General features: G+C 38.8%; 1 long non-coding RNA gene across 1 annotated transcript; it reads right to left on the reverse strand.

The window, feature by feature from the left end:
* Positions 1-1,420: 1,420 nt before the first annotated feature.
* LOC115833294 lies at positions 1,421-23,190 on the reverse strand. Its single transcript, XR_004028742.1, has 3 exons — positions 23,180-23,190; positions 21,088-21,091; positions 1,421-1,500 (listed from the first exon to the last, which is right to left on the reverse strand). It is a non-coding gene; the product is annotated as an uncharacterized LOC115833294 (long non-coding RNA).
* Positions 23,191-24,485: the final 1,295 nt, after the last annotated feature.

Below are 24,485 nucleotides of genomic sequence, written 5' to 3' on the forward strand. Positions count from 1 at the left end.
CAAAAAGTGGAAATAACCCAAAAGTCCTTCAATCTATAAAGAAGCCATGGTACATTCATACCACGGAATACTCTCAGCAATAAAAAATGACAACGAATAGAAAAATCAACTCAAAAAGATGAAAGATCTAAAGGTAAGTCCTGAAACTGTAAAATAACTAGATGAAAACATAGGGAAAAAGCTTCCTAACATTGACTTGGGCAAAGATTTTTTGTTAAAAATAGAACTACCAAATGATCCAGCCATCCCACTTCTGCACATACATCCAAAGGAAATGAAATCAGTATATTGAAGAGATATCTACATTCCCATGTTCACGCAGTAGCTCTTTTACTAAGGATCTACCAGTGCGGGCTGCCATTTGCACCATGAAGAAGGCAGCCTGGGTCGTTACTGAGTAGCACTGCACCTGCCTGGGCATTGACTTCCACATGAAAAAGTGCATGTGTGAGGATATTGACATTATTCTAAAGAAGTAGCACTGCAACATAATAGCAGGCTATGTCACACATCTGGTGAAGAGGATTCAGAAAGGCCTGGTGAGAGGTATTTCCATCAAGCTGTGGGAGGAGGAGAGAACAAGGAGAGAGAATTTTGTTCCTGAGGTCTTAGTCCTGCATCAGAAGATCACTGAAGTTGTAGTGTGAGGGGTCCCCCACCAGGTTACTTAAGGGTGTATGCCTGCTGTCTGAACCCTGAAGGCTGGGTGGTGAGTTAAGGCCACAGGGCCCAGCAGAAGAGCAGGTGTCCCAGAGAATCCTAAAATCCTAAAGAGTATCTAAGAACCTACCACAAAAACAATGTGGTCGCTCAGACACAGAAGGCAAAGAGCGAGAAAATTAGCTTAAAAGCAGTTAAGAAATGAGGGGTGGAACAGATCTCTAGAACTGTCCTGCTGCTGCCCAGGAGTGCTCTGTATGCAAGTCTTAAGCTCATCTACTTGCCAAGCTAGACTTGTCTATCATGCTTTGGTTTCTTGGTACCTTCGTAGCTTGGGGTTAGGGGTGTGCTACGGTCTAAAATTTTTCTCATAACAATTGGCATCATTAACAGGATCCGAGAGACCAAAGGATGAGTCAGGAAGGGGCATCTGCAGGGAAAAATCCCAGAGTGGTCAGCCACATACATATGGGTGGAGTTGCCTAACTGTTCAACCTTTGTAGGCCACTGCACAAGTATGCGGATGCTCAGAAAACACTTCTGGCCGCTGAGCACGTATTGCAGTGAGAGATGAAAGTATGATAAGGATAGCAAATGCACTGTTATTGCAATAAGGCTGGTTATTGAGAAATCATTAGAGCAGGAAAGGGAGAAAGCCTAGAAACTCCTGCAGCAGGTAAAAGGTATGCTGAGTTTTCTAGGACTTCAGCTGGTTATATACTATAGACCATTCTTGTGCACATTTCAAAACTGATGGTCGAATTACAACAAGAAAAATTCAGAGCTCAAATTGTTAACCTGCAACTATAGAGTTAAATAGAATTTTCTAAAGCTCTCTATCTATGTCTCTATTTTCTGTTTTGCCTACTTTGAATCTGCCGTTATTGAGCTACTGGTGTTGAGATAAAATTCAATGTTTATGATCTTGCCAATTCAAGGTTACTTGGAGATTTTGTTTCTGTTATACAGTTCAGACAGTTCTAACTACAATGTAAACATTGGTAACTCATTTGGACCTGAAGAAAAAAAAGTAAAAAGAGATTTTGTAAATAATTAAATTGCTATGGAAACTGCTTAGGCCAAATTTTGATCCACAGCCTTCATTGGATTACCTATCAGGGAAAACAAAGTTTAGTCATGTGAACAGGTCTAAATTTTGTGAGAAATTACTTAGATGCATTTATCTTTTGTAAAATAATGAGTTTGTAATGCCATCTCATGGCTAGAGTTCTGAGGCAAAACCTATTGGATCTTTGCTTCTGTGTGTATATACATGTTTAAATGTGTTTATCTGTATGCACATGTATAATGTTATGGAGTGTCTAGCATGGTACCAAATTAGCTTATAAATAAATGAATAGTTATAAATTAAATAATTTCAAATGATTTTCAGGTTCATATTAATTTAGTAATTTTTAGTACATAAACTGGATCAAAAATTATTGGTAAAATAAAAATAGAAATACTGCCAGCATTGTCAGTCTACATTTTTGTCTAGGTTTGCTAATTAGACAAGTTTTAGATTTGCCTCTGCTAGATATTTTAAGGTGTCAGGGTTTTACCTGAAGGTTTTAACACCATAAGATGAGCCAAAAACAGAGGAATCTGTGTGATTTTTTTGATAGGCAAGACCAATTTGATATTTTTAATTTAATGAAAACAACTGAATTTTCTGAGTTATCAACAAAAATGCCAATGTGCTCAACTTTAAGGTTCTTGCTTAGGTTAACATCTGATATTCGCAGGCTATGAAAATGGTTAAAAAAAGATAAAGTTGGAATAATGGTAAGCTTTATCTAATGTCGGCACTCATGAGTAAACTAGATAAACTGCTAAAAATAAATTAAGTAAAGGTAAATGATATAAATACTTGTAGGTAAAACTTTTGTGTATCTTAAAAATCTTAAAATTATTTTAGGTACTGATCGAATGTCTGGGTCATTTCCACATTAAGAAGGGTTATGATATGGGGCATTGCTCGCACTTCTGAGCCTCTTAATGGGAAATATAATCTATGATATGGGGGAAACATTGGTGGACATCAGTGAGCTGGATAAAAACAAGGACCAAGTCCAGAAAGTAACCAAGGAATGAAAAGAAGATGAGTCAAATGGGTGCCTGTACCCTTGCCCCAGCCCAGGCAGGTAATAAACGTGAAACAATACTCTCTGTTAGGGGACACTCTGTAATATGGTTTGCCTCTGTTTCTCCACCCAAATCTCATGTTGAATTGTAGTTCCCAGTGTTGGGGGAAGAACCTGGTGGGAAGTCATTGGATCATGTGGGCAGATTTCCTCCCTGTTGTTCTTGTGATAGTGAGTTTTACGAGATAAGATGGTTTTAAAGTGCATGGCACTTCCCCTTTCGCTCTGTGTCTCCTGTTCCGCCATGTGAAGATTGTGCCTGCTTTCCCTTTGGCTTCCACCATAATTGTAAGTTTCCTGAGGCCTCCCCAGCCATGCTTCTCCGACAGCCTGTGGAAACATGAGCCAATTAAACCTCTTCTTTATAAATTACCCACTCTCAGGTAGTTCTTTATAGCAATGTGAGAATGGGTGAATACACTCTCAAACCACCCAACCAGTCGAGAAATTACATAAGGTACAAATAGTCAGGTTGGCAAAGAGCCCCTATAATAGCCCTTTGTGGCCTGTGAAGAAGCCAACTGGCACCTGGAGAATGATGAGAGACTACTGTGAGATAAACAAAGTGGTGCCCCTGTACGTGCAGCTGTACCCAATATTGCTGAACTGCTAAATCAAGTGGTCCTTAATCTGTGAAATATTCATTTTGTGACTGACTTGGCCAATGCCTTTTCCAGTATTCCTTTAGCTGAAGATTCACAAGACCAGCTTGCCTTCACTTAGGAGGGCCAACAATGGACTTTCCAGGTGCTACCATAAAGATAGCTGCACAGCTCCACCATTTGTCACAGTTTGGGTGCACAGGACCTGTCAAGAGTTTGCCTGACTCAGTCTCCCTGTTTTACTATATTAATGATAACATACTAACCCTAGAGTTTCTTACAGATCTGGAGACTGCCTTAGAAAGCATCTTGGATGACCTAAGGGACAGAGAATGGAAAGTCAACCCCAAAAAGACAGAGGGGCCTGATGCAGCTGTCAAACTTCTGAGTTACCTAGTTGGGGAAGACATGAAACCTACTCAGAGCTGTCATTGATAACAGCACAACAACCTATTCCCCAGTCAGTAAAGCAACTCCAAGTTTTCCTAGGTTTACTAGGCTATTGAAGGATATTCATTCCTCATTTTGCACAAACCCTCAACCTGTTACATATCCTAATAAAGGCAGGTAAAAAATGGGATGAGACACATATTGAGTAAGAGCATTTGGCAAAGCAAAAACATTAGTGAAACAAGCCCAAGCATGAGGATCCCATTCTAGCACTCCTTTGTATTATAAGTCACTGGAGATATCACAATGATGAATTGAAGATATGCCAAAAGCAACCAAAGGGAATGGTGTCTGTAGGATTTTTGTCTCAATTATGGAAGGGGACAGGATCCTGCTATACAGTCCTAGAACAACAGCTATTTACCATGAATATAGGGCACTGGAACAACTGGAGGCCATCACCAGAAAGCAGGCCATCACGGTAAAAACTGCCTATTCCATAAAAGGATGAATAGAATATCTCCTAGACAAGCCCATCCCAGTCATACAATCACACACCCTGCAGAAATGGCATGCTTATCTACAACAAAGGCGTGTCCTGTCCACTAGTCCTTTAAGCCAGGCACTACAGGAGGTGCTTGGACCCATCCACTTTGATCAAGTGGAGGAGTTCGACATGAGAGTGAAGCCACCATATATGAGGGGACCCTAACGATACCTTCTAGGGCCTGATACACTGATGGGTCTAGCAAAGGCACTCAACACCAATGGTCAGCAGTCATTGTGCAAATGGATACTATCATCATGTGGATAGAATGGGGATTAGGACCAAACAGTCAATGGGACAAGCTATGGGCAATTTGGATACTCATTACCCATGAGCCCTGGCCACTAGTCGTTTGCAAAGATAGTTGGGGTACATACAGAGGCACAAAGCCCCCTCCTGGAAATTAAGAGGTAGACACCCTTACTCATGTTTGGGTGATTGGCCCTGAACCCATCAGAAGAGGCTGTTACATGGGAGCATCATAAGAGTGGCCGCCGTGGGTCAGCCATAGGTGAGCCATAGCAAAAACAGCAGCCATTCCTATCTGCGATGCAAATGTTTTTCCAGCTGTTCAGAACTGTGAGACCTGTTCATGGCTGCAACCTAGAAATGTTCCCTTCACACTAGGTCACAAACATGGAGCCATACAACCTGTGTGGAACTGGCAAGTCAATTATTGGTCCCCTGACCCAGCATGGAGGGAAAAGCTATGTCTTAACCTGTGTGGACACAACAACATGGATTCTACAGGCCTTCCCAGTAAAACATGTCCCTCAACTGGAAATGATCAAGTGTCTCACCACTGTTAGTGTCATGTATGGCATGCCAAGAAGGAGAGAGAGTAATCAGGTACCCCATTTCATGGACCATGATGTCCAACACTGGACATCAGGACAAAACATAGATTGGAGGTTCCACTTACAATAAGACCCAACAGGGACAGGCCTCATAGTTAAAAGTAAATAAATAAATAAATAAAATAAAAGGACCTGTTAAAAAAACACAATTACGTGCATTGTATCAGGATGGTTCTTTAAGGTCCTGAACTAAGAATCTCCCTGAAGGTGTACAAATTTTAAACGTCACCAACTATCACAGATGGTATCACTTTTTGTAAAGCAGGCCCCATCAACTCTCATGGTTGCTTCTGAGACTCTGAGCCATGCTCCTGAAGCTGGTGGCCAGACTGTGCTCCTGAGAGCATGAGAGGATCTGCCAAGTGGCGATGGCTACATGGACCTAAAGTTGAGCTGGAAAGTGCCCCCATAGTGGGTCAGTTTTATGGCACCAGAGGGCGCCATGAAGACTGCCAGAAGGGAGGTGGCCCCAGCTGTGCTACTGGATGAAGGTCTGAGAGGCTTGCCATATCAACACATAGCAGCACCAATACCTGCTGGAGCAGTCATACTGCAGATAGCATGAGCAAGGCCGGAAACTTACCAATGGGCTATTATGCCTGCTCCTGGGGAGGGAAGCCATGTGTGGTACTGTATACCAGGTGTGAAGCCCATGGCCGCCTCCCCAGTAAGGCCAATGGGAGAAAATACAGCAATAATAGTGTTACAAGGAGTGGATGCACCCATGAGAGTTCCTACTAGACAGACACCTGTGCTTATGCCCATGGGCTGGTGTTCCTGCTACCCATGACAACTAGCAATGTCTTCCTGGACTGGGCTGCAATAACAGGAGCAGTCAGCAACCAACCAGATGCTTGTGTATGTGGATACTCTCTGCTGTCACGTAGTAGTGGTATACCTTGGAATATTTTGCTTTTCTTCCAACAGAACTGGAGTGACTGGTTCAATAACACCAATAAGGCAACCCATGATCGCTGGGGATTGCTTCCACCCAGAGGCCTAATCACCAACACAACGGAGACCCAACAACATGTGCCTTTATAGGCGCTACCTGTTATACCTATATCCCTGATAAAAAGAGTAATGTCACAGATACTTTAAATCATTTGTCAATTCAGATCCATGATATAGCCGAATTGCCATGATATAGCCGAATTACCATGATATAGCCCAATTTGACTCTTTCTTAGATTGGTTACACACCTTGCCTACTCATTGGAGTTATGTTTTACCAAGAAGCATTATAATTGTAGTTAGCTTCTGCTTTTTATGCTGTTACATACACTGTAGAAGTGGCCTGTACACACAAGCCATGACTGTACATTATAAGCTCATGTAGTTTTTTCCCTTGTACCTTGCTCAGAGATTCTCATGCAAGATTGGCAGAGAGAATGTAAGAGCTAGGAGATGAGGTGGATTATAGTGTGATGGGTCCCCCAGTAAGCTACTTAAGGGTGTATGTCCACTGTGTGAACTCTTAAGGTTAGGCAGTAAGGTAAGGCCATGGGGCCTAGCCAAGGAGTAGGTATCCCTGAGAATCCAAACGTCCCAAGAGTATCTGAGAACTTATCAAGGGAAACAGTCTCATCACTCAAACACAACAGGCAAAGAGCCAGAAAATTTGCTTAAAAGCAGTACAGAGACAGAAGGCAGAGTGGATCTCTAGAGCTGTCCTGCTGCTGCCCAGGAGCACCCTGTGTGCAAGTCCTAATAACCTCATCTTCTCACCAAGTTGGACCTGTCAGAGAAGTTCTTTGGTCACTTTGCACCTTCCCATTTTGGTGGAGAGTGGGTCAGACGTTACAGTCTCAAGCTTTTCTCGTAATGGAAGTAGATCTGTACAATAAGTAAATGTTGAGGCTTTTGGACTTTGGCAGTCTGTCCAAACTGTAGGTCAGTCAACCTATAGTGGGGATGAATTTTAAAACACCACACGAAGCTGTTAGAATCTTTCTGCTATGCTGTAATGCTGCCAATTAACTTGAGACATCATGTTCATTGCAACTATAGAAGACATAGAATCAACCTAACTGTTCAACAGCTGAATGAATAAAGAAAATGTGACACACACACACACACACACACGCCTTAAAAATGTAAGAAGTCCTGTAATTTGCCCTAACATGGATAAAACTGAGGGACATTACATTAAACAAAATATTCCAGGTATAGAGAGACAAATACTGCATGAGCTCACTAATACGTAGAGTCTTACAAAGTTGAACTCACGGAAGTAGAGAGTAGAACAGTAGTTACCAGGGGATGGGAGGAGAGAAGGAGCTGTTGGTCAAATGATACAAAATTGCAGTTGGGAGGAATAAGTTCAAGAGGTCTTTTGTAAAGCCTGGTGACTATAGTTAATAAAAACATATTGTACTCTTGGAAATCACAGAAGGAGGCAGAGCAAGATGGCAGAATAGAAGGTTCCACTGACTATTCCCCCAACAAGGACACCAGTTTTACAACTATCTAAACAAGAAAAACACCTTCAGGAGAACCAAAAATCAGGTGAGAAGTCATGGTACCTGGTTTTCACTTCATATCACTGCAAGAGGCGCTGAATAGGTAGAAAAAACAGTCTTGAACCACCACCACCACCCCTCCCCAACACTTCTTCCACCACTGGCAGTGGCAGCATGGTGTGAAGAGTGTTTCTCTGCGCTGGGGGAGGCAGAGCACAGTAATTGTGAGGCATTGAACTCACTGCTTTTTTGGTAGAGCAGAAAGGAAAACTGGAACAAACTCAGCTGACACCTGCCCATGGAGGGAGTATTTAAACGAGCCCTAGCCAGAGGGGGATCAGTGATCTCAGTGGTCAAAACTTGAGTTTCCTGAAGCCTCGCCACCAGAGGCTAAAGTGCTCTGGGGTTCTAAGTAGATGCGGGGGGAAGTTTAGAACACAAGGACTGCAAATTTTACACAAATCATGATGCTGAACTGGGCCCAGAGCCAGTAGACTGGGGGTGGGGTACAGCACACAATCTATTGAGACACCAGCTAGGACAGCTAGGGGAGTGCTGGCATTATCCTTTCCCCAACCACAGGCTGAATAGCGCATGGGTCCAAAAGAGATCTCTTCCTTCTCTTTGGGAAGAGAGAGGAAAGACTGGGGAGGACTTTGTCTTGCATTGTGGATAACAGCACAGCTACAGCAGCATAGGGCACTGGGCAGACTCACGAAGCCCCACTTCTAGTTCTAGCTCCTGGATGACATTTCTAGACAAGCCCTGGGCCAGAAGGGAACCTGCAGTCTTGATGGTAAGGACCCAGTCCTTGCAGGATTCATCACCTGTTAACTGAAGAGCTTTTGGGCCCTGAATAACCAGCAGTGATAGCCAAGTGACTGAGGGCCTTGGGTGAGCCTCTGAGACTTGCTAGCTTTAGGTGAGACTCAGCACATTCCCAGCTGTGGTGGCAGTGGAGTGAGATTCCTTCTGCTTGAGAAAAGCAAAGGAAAAAGAAAAGGGGACTTTATCATGCACCTTAGGCACCACCTCAGTCACATGGAAGTAGGGAACCAAGCAGGGCCTTGAGGTCACTGTTTCCTGGAATTGGCTCTGAGCAGCATTTCTAGACTTGCCCTAAGCCAGAGGAGAGCCCACTGCCCTGAAGGGTGAGTCCCAGGTAAGGCAGTATTCACCACAAGTTGTGACTGAAGAGCCCTTGGCACTTAAGGCAACATTGGCAGTAGTCTGGCAGTACTACCCATGGACCTGTGGTAGCAGTGGTTACAGGTTGAGGCTCCTCTGCCTTTGGAAAAGTGAGAGAACAGAGGGAAGGGCTGTGTCTTCTGCTTTGAGTGCCACCTCAACCGAAGTACAATTAGCACGCCAGATAAGTTCTAAGGTTTTTGACTATAGTTCCTGGCTCCGTGATTGACCTTCTGGACCCACCCGGGGACTGGGGTAACTCATTGCCCTGAAGGAAAAAACACAAGTCTGGCTGTCTTTACCACCTGCTGATTGTAGAGCCCGAGGGCCTTGAGCAAAAATAGGTCATAGACAAAGAATGGTTAGAGCGGGCCTTGGGAGATACCAAGTGTTGAGCTAGCTTCAGGTCTGATCCAACACAGTCATAGTGGTAGTGGTTACATGGGTGCTTGAGTAACTCCACCCCCATCATCAGGTGTCTCAGAACAGAGAGAATGAGACTCCATTTGTTTGGGAGAAAGTAAGGGAAGAGAACAAAAGTCTCAACCTGGTAATCCATCGGGTTCTCCTGGATCATGTCCAAGAACATTAAGGTGACAACTCTATGAGTCTGAAAGAATCACAGCATTACTGGGCTTGGGGTGACCCTAAAGCAGACACAACTGAGATGACAGCATTCAAGTCTTTTCAAATATATGCAAAGCCTTCCCAAGAAGGAAGTCTACCAATAAGCCCAGAGACTGAAGCCTACAATAAGTATTCACCTCTTCAATGTCCAGACACAGATGAACATCTGTAAGTATCAAGACATTCCAGGAAAACATGACTGCACCAAATGAACTAAATGAGGCACCAGTAATACATCCTGGAGAAGCAGATATACGTGACCTTTCAGACACAGAACTCAAAATAGCCATGTTGAGGAAACTGAAAGAAATTCGAGATAACACAGAGAAAAAAATCAGAATTCTATCAGATAAATTTAACAAAGGGATTGAAGTAAAAAGAATCAAACAAATTCTGCAGCTGAAAAATGCAACTGGCATATCGAAGAACACATCAGAGTCTTTTAGTAGTAGAATTGATCAAGCAAAAGAAAAAAAATAGTGAGCTTGAAGACAGGCTATTTGAAAATACACAGTCAGAGGAGACAAGGGCAAATCTAAGTGTTACTGGCCTTAAAGAGGTGTTAGAGAAAAATATAGGAGTAAAAAATGTATTGAAAGGGATAATAGCAAGAACTTCTAAAACCTAGAGAAAGATATCAAAATCCAAGTACAAGAAGGTTGTAGAACACCAAGCAGATTTAATTCAGAGGACTGTCTCAAGGTACTTAACAATCAATTTCCCAGCGGCTAAGGATAAAGAAAGGATCTGTGTGTTTATGAATGTTACTTAGCTTGCCTTATCTGTTCTACAATGTATACCTATTTCAAAACATTATATTATATATGAAAGGGTTACATAGGATATATTTAAATAAAATTCTTGAAATGACAAAATGATGAAGATAGAGAATAGATCAGTGGTTTTCGGGGATTAGAGAGGGGGTGAAAGAAGGGAGGTGGCTTTGGCTATAAGTGGGTAACATGAAGAATGCTTGTGATGAGAACTGATCTGTATCTTAATTGCGGTGGTTTTCACATGCTTCTACACACACTGAGAAATTACATGGAACGAATTACACATGGAAAATTAGTTTAAAATATAAAATCACACAAATCTAAAATAACTGATATATTTCTAATATATCAACAAATAATCACTTAGAAAATTAACACACACTTTAAAGCTAAAATAGACTAGATTTCAAAGGATGTTATAAGCCTAATAATTAATATAAATGTTCATGAGAATAAAAAATGTTATGAAATGGGACTGACTAGGTTATTAGCAGTAGTTAAGGAAAGGTTACAGAATAAATCTATTAAGGGCAACATTTTATATCTTTGCATCAGTCAACTACTAGATTAGACATTGTTACTTTTTTCATTAAAAAGAACTTATCAAGAAAACAATTATTTTATTTTTATTTTTTTGTCCTGGTGCTGTGGCTCACACCTGTAATTCCATCACTTTGGGAGGCCGAAGTGGACAAATCACTTGAGGTCAGAAGTTTGAGACCGTACTGGCAAACAAGACTGACATGGTTTGGCTTGTCCCCATCCAAATCTCGCTGAAATTTCCACGTGTTGTGGGAGGGACCAAGTAGGAGGGGATTGAATCATGGGGGCAGGTCCTTGCCATGCTGTTCTAATGATAGTGAATAAGTCTCATGAGATCTGATGGTTTTAAAAGGGGAAGTTTCTCTGCACAAGCTCTGTCTTTACCTGCCACCATCCACGTAAGATGTGACTTGCTCCTCCTTGCCTTCCACCATAATTGTGAGGCCTCCCCAGCCATGTGGAACTGTAAGTCCATTAAACCTCTTTCTTTTATAAATTGCCCAGTCTTGGGTATGTCTTTATCAGCAGCATGAAAATGGAGTAATGCAGTAAGTTGGTACCAGTAGAACGGAGTGCTGCTGAAAAGATACCCCAGAATATGGTGTTGAATGCCTTTGACAAAAATGCTGTTAGTGACAGCATTTTTGTGTGTGCAGTAATGATCACTGATATTATTTTTAATATAGAGAAACCAAGAAAAGTCAACTAAATCCTAATGAGAATCAAAAGGATATTTTAGTAATTCGGGCACGCAAAAAAGAAACATAAAAGCAGATAACTTTGGCATAATTAATTTAAAAAGGCATCTGATAACTTGAGTCTCAGATTATATAGTAGAGAATGAAAAGGGGGTCATTTGAACTAGCATGCAATTTTTAACATCATTAGAAACAATTTAGTATGTACTATCTTTTTTTTTTTTTTGATGGAGTCTTGCTCTGTCACTCAGGCTGGAGTACAGTGGCAGGATCTCGGCTCACTGCAAGCTCCGCCTCCCAGGTTCACGTCATTCTCCTGCCTTAGCCTCCGTAGTAGCTGGGACTACAGGCACCCACCACCACGCCCGGCTATTTCTTTTTTTTTTTGGATTTTTAGTAGAGACAGAGTTTCACCATGTTAGCCAGGATGGTCTTGATCTCCTGACCTCGTGATCTGTCTGCCTCGGCCTCCAGCATGTACTGTCTTATAGAAAGTATTTTCTAAGTATACATGAGATTGAAATCTGTATCTCAAATAAAAATATTTAGATATCAAGAGAGGTATTTGAATTTATTGCCCACACAAAAATGAGTACATGAGAATTATGTAGAAGTAATGTTACTAAGAATTATTTAAGGCATGCTTGAAGAATTCTGGAAAACTTTCTGAGGCTTACTCTAAGTGACTTGTATAAAACTATGCACACATAATTCAATATTGAAAAGTTATGTATGTTAAATATATCCTTTTCTAAAGTAATTTTTATTTTTTAAATTTTTATTGACATTATAGTTCTACATATTTGGGGGTACATGTGATGTTCTGATACATGTATACAACATGCAATGATCAAATCAGGGTAATTTGGATATTTATCACCTCAAATATTTATCATTTCTTTGTGTTGGAAAAATTACAATTGTTTTCTTTCAGTGATTTGGAAATACACAATTAACTATTATTAACTATAATTTCCCTACTGTATTTTCAACTACTGTATTTTTGTATCCAGTAACCAACTTCTCTTCTTCCCACTCCCTTCCCTTCCCAGCCTCTGGTAATCACCACTTTACTCTCTACCTCCATGAGATCCACTATTGCAGCTTCCACAAATGAGAACATGCGAAGTTTGTCTTTCTTGGCCAGGCTTATTTCACTTAATGACCTATAATTTCATCTATGTTGCTGCAAATGACAGAATCTCATTCTTTTTTATGGCTGAATATTTCATTGTGTATATATACAGTTTCTTTATTCATCTGTTGATAGACACTTAGGCGGATTCTATATCTTCACGATTGTGACTGGTGCTTCAATAAATATGGAAATGCAGATATCCCTTCAACACATTGATTTCCTTTCACTGGGATATATACCCACTAGTGGCACTGCTGGATCATATGGCAATTCTATGTTTAGGGTTTTGATAAGCCTCCATCCTGTTTCCATAATGGTTGTTCTACTTCATATTCCCACCAACACTACATGAGTGTTCCCCTTTCTCTGCATTCTCACCAGCATTTGTTGTTTTTTGTCTTTTTTGTAATAGCCATTCTAACTGGGATGAGATAATGTCTCATTGTAGTTTTGATTTGAATTTCCCTGATGATTAGTAATGTCAAATGTATATTTTTTCATATACCCATTGGTCATTTGTATGTCTTATTTTGAGAAATGTCTATTCAGGTCTTTGACCCATTTTTAATCAGATTAGTAAATTGCTATTAATGTCATTATATTTCTGATACTTAATCCCTTCTTCGATACTGCAAAGCTACTATAAACCAGAGTATGCTACTGGCATAAAAACAGACAGCTAGACCAATGGAACATAACAAAGAGCCCATTAAAAAATCCCATACACTTACATGCAAAGCATTTTTGACATAAGAACCAAGAACATACACTGGGGAAAAGAACAGCCTCTTTAATAAATGGCGATGGGAAAACTGGATATCTATATGCAGAAGAACAAAACTAGATCCCCATTTTTTTACCAATACGAAAGTCAACTCAAAATGGATCAAAGACTTAAAAGTAAGACCTAAAACTGTGAAACTACTAGAAGAAATAATTGGGGAAACACTACAGGACATTGGTCTGGGCAAATAATTTTTGGGGATAAGACCTCAAAAAGACAGTCAACAAAAGCAAAAATAGGCAAATGGGATTATATCAAACCAAAAAGCTACTGCACAGGAAAAGAAATAATTCTACAAAATGCTAGAAAATGTTTACAAATTATCAAATGTATTCTTAGGATTCAAGTAAATAAAATTTCTCACGTGCCTTTTCTGGCTAACTATTTGAAGCACTGAGGCTAGAGTTAAGCTGTAAGCAAATGTTGTACACCGGGATATGCAAGAGAAACCTCAAAAACAAAGATGAGCTGACAGATATATTCATACTAGTTATTAAGTATAAAGGTACACTAATTAAAATGAGAGATGGACTTAATAATGGATGAGGGAAGAGTAGAAAAAAGAATGCATTCTTAAATAACATTGGACATATTCGGCATTTGCTGTAAGTCAGCACACACATCCGAATGCTGACAATCTGTTTTAGTAATTACAATATTAACTCTTAAATTCAAAAAATTCCATTGTCCATTTGGAATGTTTGCATTGCATCCCCAGCATCCCAGAAAAAATAAGATATTGAACAATTTATAAAGAAAATCCCAAATTCCTGGTACTTTTTCGTACAATCAGTGACCAGAAATACCTTATTATATATATTCGATTAATCTGTAAAAAATTGATCATAGAATGTGGGGGGGAAGTATTTGCCCCATGCTGTTAGCATTGCTTAAGGCAAGAGGAAAAATGGATAATGTGGAGTGAATCATGCCATTTTCCTTCACCCATCTTTGAAATGTTTCACTTCAATGAGCTGGCGTCATTTTCAATGAAATAAAATTAACAGACAAAATAACATTTAAAAAATAAAAGCAAATGCTGTGCGCAGTGCTAACCAAGTCACTTAGTGTAACAAATCATCAATTTTCTCTGTCTATAAACAGGATATAATGCCTGCCCTGGGCGTTATTGAAAGCAACAGTAAACATAAGAAAAATAATTATAAAGATAAACATTTGCCAAGTGTTAAAATCAGAAACTGTACTGAACTTGAATTATATCCTCAAATCTTCTCAACAGACCCAGGAACTGTACTGTTACTTCAGAGAGGGTCAAATTAAACAAAAGAGATGGAAATCTTTGTCAATTGAAAAGCCACATAGGAAAATATGTGTTTAAATAAGTACAACATGACTTCATGTCTGACAAAGCCATTTGTATCAATCATACTCATTTTGTAACCTTCTTAACCAAACATCAGGTATAAATTATTTGAATAATTTGTTTTAATAACAAAAATTAGTATTATACTTATAACTGTCATTATTTATAGCAAAATGTTTCTAGTGAACTCATGTTTCAGGGCTGGAGCAGCTTTGGATGATCCTAGAGTAAAATTCACAGCAGGGCCTAACTAGGTCCCAGAGCAGTGGGAAATAAGCTACTTCTAACAGGCTAGGCTGGATAAAGGTAGATTAAAACAAAAGCAATCAATGCAGCATTCTGTTGGACTTGGTCTGTAGTGTAATGTCCAGGAAGTATTTCTTATTGCAACTTGAAAACGTGGGATGATTTTAATGTTTGCGCTTCAAAACACAGATTATATAATTAATCACTTGGAAAATCCTAGAAAAGAAAAATAAATGATGTAACTGGTAAGATTGTTTAAAAAGGTAAGAACAGGGAAAAAAACAAGTATACAACAAGATTATTTGATTTCGTATACATAAGTAGTAATCAGAAAAGACAATGCAAAAGTAACCTATGTACAAAAAAGGGGGAAAACTGTAATACCGAGAAATAAACGTATTATAAACTTTTTTGGATCTATATAAGGAAAATACAAACTCCTCCAACAGGTAAATAACAGGCTTCATTACCTACAAATATATTTATGGTTCTGGATGAGAAGAATCAATATTGCAAAATGCTAACATTTGAACATTTATTATAGTTATAATTTAAATGTCTCATTTTGCAGTATACCAAATTCATATTAAAGTTTACTTGCCAGAATAAATAAGTGAAATTATCCAAACAGTATACACATTTTAATAAAAGGTATCATGTAAGAAATGGGAGGGTTATGAGCAGAATGTTTAATTACTAAGTGTAAATGAAAGCATACAATTACAGTCATTAAAACAATACCTATTGCCCGGGTGCGGTGGCTCACGCCTGTAATCCCAGCACTTTGGGAGGCCAAGGTGGGCGGATCACAAGGTCGGGAGATTGAGACCATCCTGGCTAACACGGTGAAACCCCGTCTCTACTAAAAAATACACACATAAAAAAAAATTAGCCAGCCGTGGTGGTTGGTGCCTGTAGTCCCAGCTACTTGGGAGGCTGAGGCAGGAAAATGGCGTCAACCCAGGAGGCCGAGTTTGCAGTGAGCCGAGATCATGCCACTGCACTCCAGCCTGGGCAACAGAGCGAGACTCTGCCAAAAAAAAAAAAAAAAAAAAAAAAAAAGAAAAAGCAAACCCCAAAACACAAAAAAACCCAATAGCTATTGGTTTAATAATTAGAGGAAAGATATAAAGGACAAGCTTAACAGAAAAATCCTATGGGGAAAATAGGAAAGCGAATATAAAATGAGATTCTCACATTGTACCTACCCACAAAATACATTTCACAATGGATGAAGGGTTAAACCTTAAAACATGATAATGCAAAAATACAACTTTTGACATTCTTTATTGTGAAAGAGAAAAGCGATTTGCAGAGCAATGTGCATAAGATATTCCAGTTTTTGTCAATATAATTAACAACATATATATATGTTGTTATATATATAACATGTATATATATACACACACACACACATATATATACATACATTGGTATGTAAAAGGACAATCATGAGGCTACAGTTTTCTCAAGGGGGAAAACTATGGGACCAGATAGAGGCATGTGTACATGGATCCTTTACCTTCACATAATCTCTTTAGCTACGATAAAGAAAATTTTGTTAAGCCACAACAAATTACAAACGTGAACAACACGGAGAGCTGAAAAACTATGGTTTGAATGAGATATTTTCAGGAACATTCCTCAAGTGAACATTCACTCGAGAGTATTATCAATGAATGAAACATTACTTTAAAAACAATTGAAAAATAAACATAAGGAAAGGTCCTCACTCATCAATATTGTTAAAAAAAAGCAATTTCTATAATGTTACATATAATGTGTTCCAGTATTTATTAAAATGATGCATGCTTACGTGTCTCTTTAAGGTTGGAAAAGCCAATGGAAAAACATCTACCTAGCTGTAAAAGTGGAAGGGAAAAGCAATGAATATCATTAAATTTCCTCTCTAAAAAATCTTTGCACTATTTCTCTAGATTAAATTACTATGTATTAAATTTATAATTAAAAGAAATTAGAGATTAAAATGCCTTACCTACAGAAGAGCAAGAAAAAGAATTAGCTTGGACTTCTCATCAGAAACCATATAAACAAGAAAAATAGGAGTGAAATATTTAAAATGTTTAAAGAATCTCCCTCCCACTAACCTAGCATTCTGTACTCAGATAAATTATACTTCAAAAGTGAAAAATAAATACTTTATTCAAAAATGAATATTGAAAGAATTTGATTCCAATAGACCTCTCTTGCAAGATATCTTAAAAGAAGTTATTCAGATATAATGAAGATAATGTAGGTCAGAAATTCAGATCACCATAAAGAAAGGAAGAACATCAGAAAAGGAGTAAATGAGGTAACATATTTTACTGTTCTTATTCTTTTTTTAAAAAAAAAATTCCAAATGCCAAATTTACACAATTTAAAAAATTCTGAGATCATCTTTTCTGTTCCTTTTTAAATTCAATTCACATTTACATATTTGCATTAAATTTACATCACATTTCAATGATAAGGATAGTGAATGGTAATTTTTTCAGCTTAAGGTAGAACTGACAAAAACTATATATGATGTACAACATGTATTGATATGTGTATCTATTGTGAAATGATTAAATCAAACTAATTAAATACTCATAGACCTACATACTTTTGTGCGTGTGTTGAGGACATTTAAAATCTAACCTCTTAGCAATTTTTAAGTACAAATGACACTTGAGCACAGGGGATTAGAAGTGCCCACCCTCTATGCAATCAAAAATCTGCATATAACTTTTGACTTTGGCAAAACTTAATTACTAACAGCTTACTGTTGACCAGAATCTTTATCAATAACATAAACAGTCAATTAACACATATTTTGGGTGTTATATGTATTATATACTGCATTTTTACAATAAACAAATGTTATTAAGAAAATCATAAGGGAGAGAAATATATACTGCTCAGTAAGTTGTAGTGGATCATCATGAAAGTCTTCATCCTCATCATCTTCACTTTGGGTGGAGGAGGAGGAATAAGCAGGGGGAGTTGGTCTTGCTGTCTCAAGGTTGGCAAAGGCAGAAGAGGTGGATGAGAGGGAGGGGGAGGCCGGAGAGGCAAGCACACTAGGAATAACTTGACAGAAATACATTGTAATTTGTTTATTTTCCTTTTTCATTTCTCCAGAAATGTTTCTATATGGCATCCATTCTTCTACCATTTGCTTTAGTTTTAGTGCTTATATCATAGATGGGTCCATGTTATGTAACAAGTGGAAAACAGTCTTGAATAATCCCAACCCTTCTACCAGCTTGTCTAGTGTCAACTTGTTCTGTGGCATTGCTTCTTCTATGTCTTCTTCCTCATCGTCTGGCACTGGTTCAGAAGCACTCATCTACATTAAGTTGTCTTCTGTTCATTTTCAGGTAGAGTGCCTATTAGCTCTTTGATTTCTCCAAGGCACATATCTTGAAATCCTTTACTTCCCACTTTTTTGTTTTGCCATATCCACAATCTCTTTCATGATTTCCTTGATTGGCTCTGTCATAAATCCTGTGAAGTCATATATAACATTTGGACAGTTTTCTCCAGCAGAAACTTATTGTTTCAGGGTTGATGGCTTTCATGGCTTTTTCTATAAGGATGGTGTCTTCAATGACATAATACTTCCAGATGTTCATGATGTTCTGTCAGGGTTCTCTTCAATAGTGTTGACAATCTTTTCTGTACAGTAAAATGTGTAATGAGCCTTAAAGGTCCTTATGACCCCCTTGATGTAGAGGCTGAATTAGAGACTTTGTGTTTGGGAGAAAGTAGAACACTTTGACATCTTTGATGTTGAAATTATGGGGTTTTGAGTGGCTAGGGGCATTGCCCAATATCAACATGACTTTAAAAACAGTTTCTATTGGCAAAGTATTTCCTGATTTCAGGGACAAAGCTTCAGTGGAACCAACCCAGAAAAAGGATACTCATTGTCCAGGCCTTCTAGTTTCACAACCAAAAGACTGGTGGCTCATGTTTACCTTTTCCTTTCAAGTCTCAGGGGTTAGTAGCTTTATAAATAAAGGCAGTCCTGATCACAAACCCAACTGTATTTGCTCAAAACAGTAGAGTTGCATATCCCTTCCTGCCTTAAATCCTGTTGCTTGCTTCTTTCATACTATTAAATGTTATTTGTGGCCCTTTTTTTCCAGAATAGGGCACTTTCCTTTGCATTAAAAACCTGCTCAGGCAGATATATTTTCTCCTCAATGATTTTCCTAATGGCATCTGGGAACTCACCTGCTACCTTACAGAAGCCATTCTATTATCTTGACATTTTTAAAGCCAAACCTTTCTAAAATCATCAAACCATCCTTTGCTTGCATTACATTTTCTAGCTTTATATCCTCCACCTTCGTTTTGCTTTAACTTGTCTTATAATGACTTCACTTTTTCTTGAGTTTTATTAGAGTTTATAGATATGCCTTTGTTATAGCAATCCTGCATCCACATAAAAACTGCATTTTCAATGAGATAAAAAGGTATTTCACAAAAAGTGTAAGGGTTTTTTTGCATGTGTAAGTGCCTGCTGGCATAGATGCGGTGAAGGCTTCATGAATTTTCTTTTATTTCTTTACAGTGATCCTTAAGCTGGATTCATTAATTTTCAAATGGTGGGCAACCACAACCGCAGACCTCAGTCTACGGTACATACCAAACCATTCAATATTTTCTTGTAATGTCACAACATATTTCTGCTTCTTGGCAGCACTTCCAGCATCATTAGTGGCAATTTGTATGGGCCCCATCGTTGTAAACAATTTATGATAATTAACTATAATTACCATGTTATGTAGTACTTTTTCAGAACTTGTCTCATGTAACTGTCACTTTATACCCTGTGATGACAAACAGCTCCAAATTCTAACTTCACCCCTACCCCCTTGGCACCACATTCTACTCTGGTTCTATGAGTTGAACTTTTTAGATTCCAAATATGAGTGAGATCATGTAGTGTTTATTTTCATGTGCCTGGGTTACATCACATATTATTATGTCCTCCTTGTTCATCCATGTTGTCACAAATAACAGAATTTCCTTCTTTTTTAAAGGCTGAATAGTAGAGTTGTCTCTCCATATCTGCAGGGGATAGGTTTCAGGACCCCTGCAAATACCAAAATACGAGAATGTTCAAGTCCCGTATATAACAAGATATAGTATTTGCATATAACCTACACACATCCTCCAGTATACTTTAAGTCATCTCTAGTTTACTTATGATATCTACTAAAATGTAAATGCTATGTAAGTAATTGTTCTACTGTATTGCTCTTTATTGGTATTATATTTTATTGTTTTTTTGTCAAATATTTTTGATCTGTTGGTTACAGTTGGTTGAATTGCAGGTACAAAAAGCTGACTATATTCTGCTGTGTGTGTGTATATATATGGGTAGGTGTGTGTGTGTTGTGTGTGTGTATATCTGTCGAGCTATATAGATAGATAGGTAGATAGACACCACATTTTCTTTATTCATTCATTGGTTGTTAGACACTTAACCCTTTAGGTTCACTCCATACTTTGGCTAGCTATTGTGAATAATGCTACAATAAACATGAGAGTGTATATATCTTTTCAACATATTTATTGCATTTCCTTTGGGCATGCACACTGTGATGTTTAATACTGAGTGTCAACTTGATTGGATTGAAGGATGCAAATTACTGTTCCTGGGTGTGTCTGTGAGGGTGTTGCCAAAGGAGATTAACATTTGAGTCAGTGGACTGGGAGAGGTAGACCCACTCTGAATCCAGGTGGGCACCATCTAATCAGCTACCAGCATGGCTAGGATAAAAGCAGGCAGAGGACAATGGAAGGCCTAGACTGGCCTGAGTTTTCTGGCCTCCATCTTTTTCCTGTGCTGGATGCTTTCTGCTCTCAAACACTGGACTCCAAGTTCTTCAGCTTTTGGACTTTTGAACCTACACAGGTGGTTTTCCACGGGGTCTCTGGCCTTTGGCCACAGACCAAAGGCTGCATTCTCGGCTTCCCTGCTTTTGAGATCTGGGGACTTAAACTGGCTTTCTTGCTCCTCAGCTTGCAGATGGCCTATTGTGGGACTTCACCTTGTGATCGTGAGAGTCAATGCTTCTTAATAAACTCTCTTCCATATACACTTCTCTCTTATTAGTCCTGTCCCTCTAGAGAGCCCTGAGTAATAGAGATTTTGGTACTGGGAGTGGTTTTAGAGGAACAGAATTTTAAGTATGGAGTTCTTTAGTTGGTTTTGGGGTTTCCGGAGTTGGCTGCTTAATATGATTAGACCCCAAAATGCTAAGGACTCTACTTTTAATTGTATGCAGAATACTGATAGTCCATGGCATAAACTGTTTAAAGAGTTATGCAAAATAAATGCATTTGATACTCCTGATTCACCGCTCTTGAGTGGCAAGGAATTTAGTGACTCTATACATAATACCTTTGACCATATGTGGAGAACCAAGGAATAAAATGAAGTTGCTTGGTTGCTCCCAAGTTCACTAGACAGAGTGATGAAAGAAAATGATGAACTCAAGGATTCTATGTCTTAGCTCCAAAAGACTGTATTCTGCTTTAAGTCATCTCTAGTTTACTTATAATATCTACTAAAACGTAAATGAGCCTCAAATCTTCTAAGATTGCCCTGAGTGAGAGTCTTATCTCCTGTAGAGAAAGGGCTGAAATTGTGGAAAATCAGACACAAGCTCTTATCATGCAAGTGGCTGATCTTCAATGAAAGGTGCATGCACAGCCTCGCCAGGTGTCTACTGTTAAAGTGAGGGGCATTGATTGGCAAAGAAGGAGACCCTGATATTTGGAATGAGGATATGTGAAAGGACCCTGATGAGTCTGGGGGCACTGAACTCCTAAATTCTGATGAGCCATTTTCACAAGAGGAAACAGCTTCCACACCCTCAGTGGTGAAAAAATCCCCTCCTCCACCAACGCTGCCATCAGACTTTTCACCTTTGTCTGAAATTAACCATGCACTACCTGAGGCAACAGTGATGGCCTCCCCTGAGGCAATTGCCAGGCAAGAGAATGTTGATTCTGCTCAGGACCCACCCCCAACCCCCTTTTTTTTAAAGACCTATAGCTAGACTAAAGTCCCGACAAGCCTCTAGAGGTGAGGTTCAGAGTATGACCCACGAGGAAGTGTACTATACACCAAAAGAACTGCTTGAGTTTTCTAATGTATATAATCAGAAGTCTGGGGAACAGGCATGGGAATGGATATTAAGGATCTGAGATAATGGCAGAAGAAACATAAATTTGGATCAGGCTGAATTCATTGACTGCGCCCACTTAGAAGGTATTCTGCATTTAATGTTGTAGCTTAGGGAGTTAAAAAAGGTCCTGATTGTTTATTTGCTCAGTTAGCTAAAATATGGATCAAAAGATGGCCCACTGTGAGCGAGCTGGAAATGCCTATCTCCCTTGGCTTAATGTAGAGGAAGGGATCCAAAGGCTTAGGGAGATTGAGATGCTACAAACTAGCCTTGTAGTATAGTTTGAAGTTGGGTAATGTGATACCTCCAGCTTTATCTTTGCTTAGAATTGCCTTGACTTATTCAGGATATTTTTGGGTTCCATTGAAATTTTAGGCTAGTTTTTTCTAATTCTATGAAGAATGCTATTAGTACTTTGATAGGAATAGCATTGAATCTATACGTTGCTTTGGGAAGTATGACCATTTAAAAAATATTGAGTCTTCTTATTCCATGAGCATGTAATATTTTCCTAGGTATTTGACTATTTTTGTAGCTATTGTGAATGGGATCATGTTCTTGATTTGGCTCTCAGCTTGCATGTTGTTGGTGTATAGAAATGCTACTCATTTTTGTATATTTGTTTTGTATCTTGAAACTTCATCAATGTTGTTTATCATATCAAGGAGCTTTTGGGCAGAGACCATGGGGTTTTCTAGGTAAATAATTATATTGATAGGGTTTGGCCATGTCCCCACCCAAATCTCACCTTGAATTGTAATAGTCTCCACATGTCAAGGGTGGGGCCAGGTGGAGATAATTGAATGATGGGGTTGGTTTCCCCCACACTGTTCTTGTGGTAGTAAATAAATCTCCCAAGATCTGATGGTTTTATAAGTTGGAGTTCACCTGTACAAGCTCTCTTGCCTGCCACCATGTAAGATGTGACTTTGCTCCTTCTTTGCCTTCTGCCATGATTGTGAGGCCACTCCAGCCATGTGGAACTGTGAGTCAATTAAACCTCTTTCCTTTATACATTACCCAGTCTTGAGTATGTCTTATTAGCAGTATGAGAACAGACTAATACACATGTTATTTGTGAACAGAGATATTTTTACTTCTTCTCTTCCTATTTGGATGCCTTTAATTTCTTTCTCTTGCCTGATTGATCTGGCCAGGACTTCCAGTCCTATGTTGAATAGGCGTGGTGAGAGAGGGCGTCCTTGCCTTGTTCCAGTTTTTGAGGGGAACGCTTCTACCTTTTGCCCATCCAGTATGATTTTGGCCATGGGTTTGTCATAGACAGCTTTTATTATTTTGAAGTGTGTTCCTTCAATGCCTAGTTTATTGAGGTTTTTTTTTTTTACATGAAGGAATGTTGCATTTATTTGAAAGCCTTTTCTGCATCTATTCAGATAATCATATGGTTTTGTTTTTAGCTTTATTTATGTGATAAATCACATGTATTGATTTGTGTATGGTGACCCAACCTTGCACTCCATGGATAACGCCTACTTGAACATGGTTGATTAGCTTTTTGATGTGCTACTGGATTCACTTTTCTAGTATTTTATTGAAAAATTTTACATCTATGTTAATCAAGGATAAGGATATTGGTCTGAAGTGTGTGGGTTTTTTTTTTTTCTGTGTCTCTGCTAGGTTTTTGTATCAGGATGATGCAGTCCTCAAAGAATGAGTTAGGAAGGAGTTCCTCCTCCTCAATTTTTTTTTGGAATAATTTCAGTAGGAATGTTACCAGCTCTTCTTTATGCATATGGTAGAATTCATCTGTGAATCCTTCTGGTCTTGTTTTTTTTTTTTTTTTTTTTGGTTGACAGGCTTTTTATTACTGATTGAATTTCAGAGCTCATTATTGGTCTGTTTAGGGATTCAGTTTCCTCCCGGTTCAATTTTGGGAGGTTTTATGTGCCCAGAAATTTATCCATTTATTCTAGGTTTTCTAGTTTGTGTCCATAGAGGTGTTCATAAGAGTATCTGAGGACTTTTTGTATTTCTATGGGGTAAGGGTTAATGTCCCCTTTTTCATTTCTGATAGTGTTTATTTGAATATTCCCTGTTTTTCTATATGTCTAGCTAGTGATGGATCTACTTTATTATTATTTTTTAAAATAATCAACTTCTCGATTCCTTGATCTTTTGTATGGTTTTCCACATCTCAGTTTTCTTTAGTTCAGCTTTGATTTTTGTGATTTCTCATCCTTTGCTAGCTTTGGGAATAGTTTGCTCTCATTTCTCTAGTTCTTCTAGTTGTGATGTTATGTTGTTAATTTGAGTTTTTTCTAACTTTATATGTAGGCGTTTAGTGC

The sequence above is a fragment of the Nomascus leucogenys genome, chromosome X (genome assembly GCF_006542625.1).
Source record: "Nomascus leucogenys isolate Asia chromosome X, Asia_NLE_v1, whole genome shotgun sequence".
NCBI lineage: Eukaryota > Metazoa > Chordata > Mammalia > Primates > Hylobatidae > Nomascus > Nomascus leucogenys.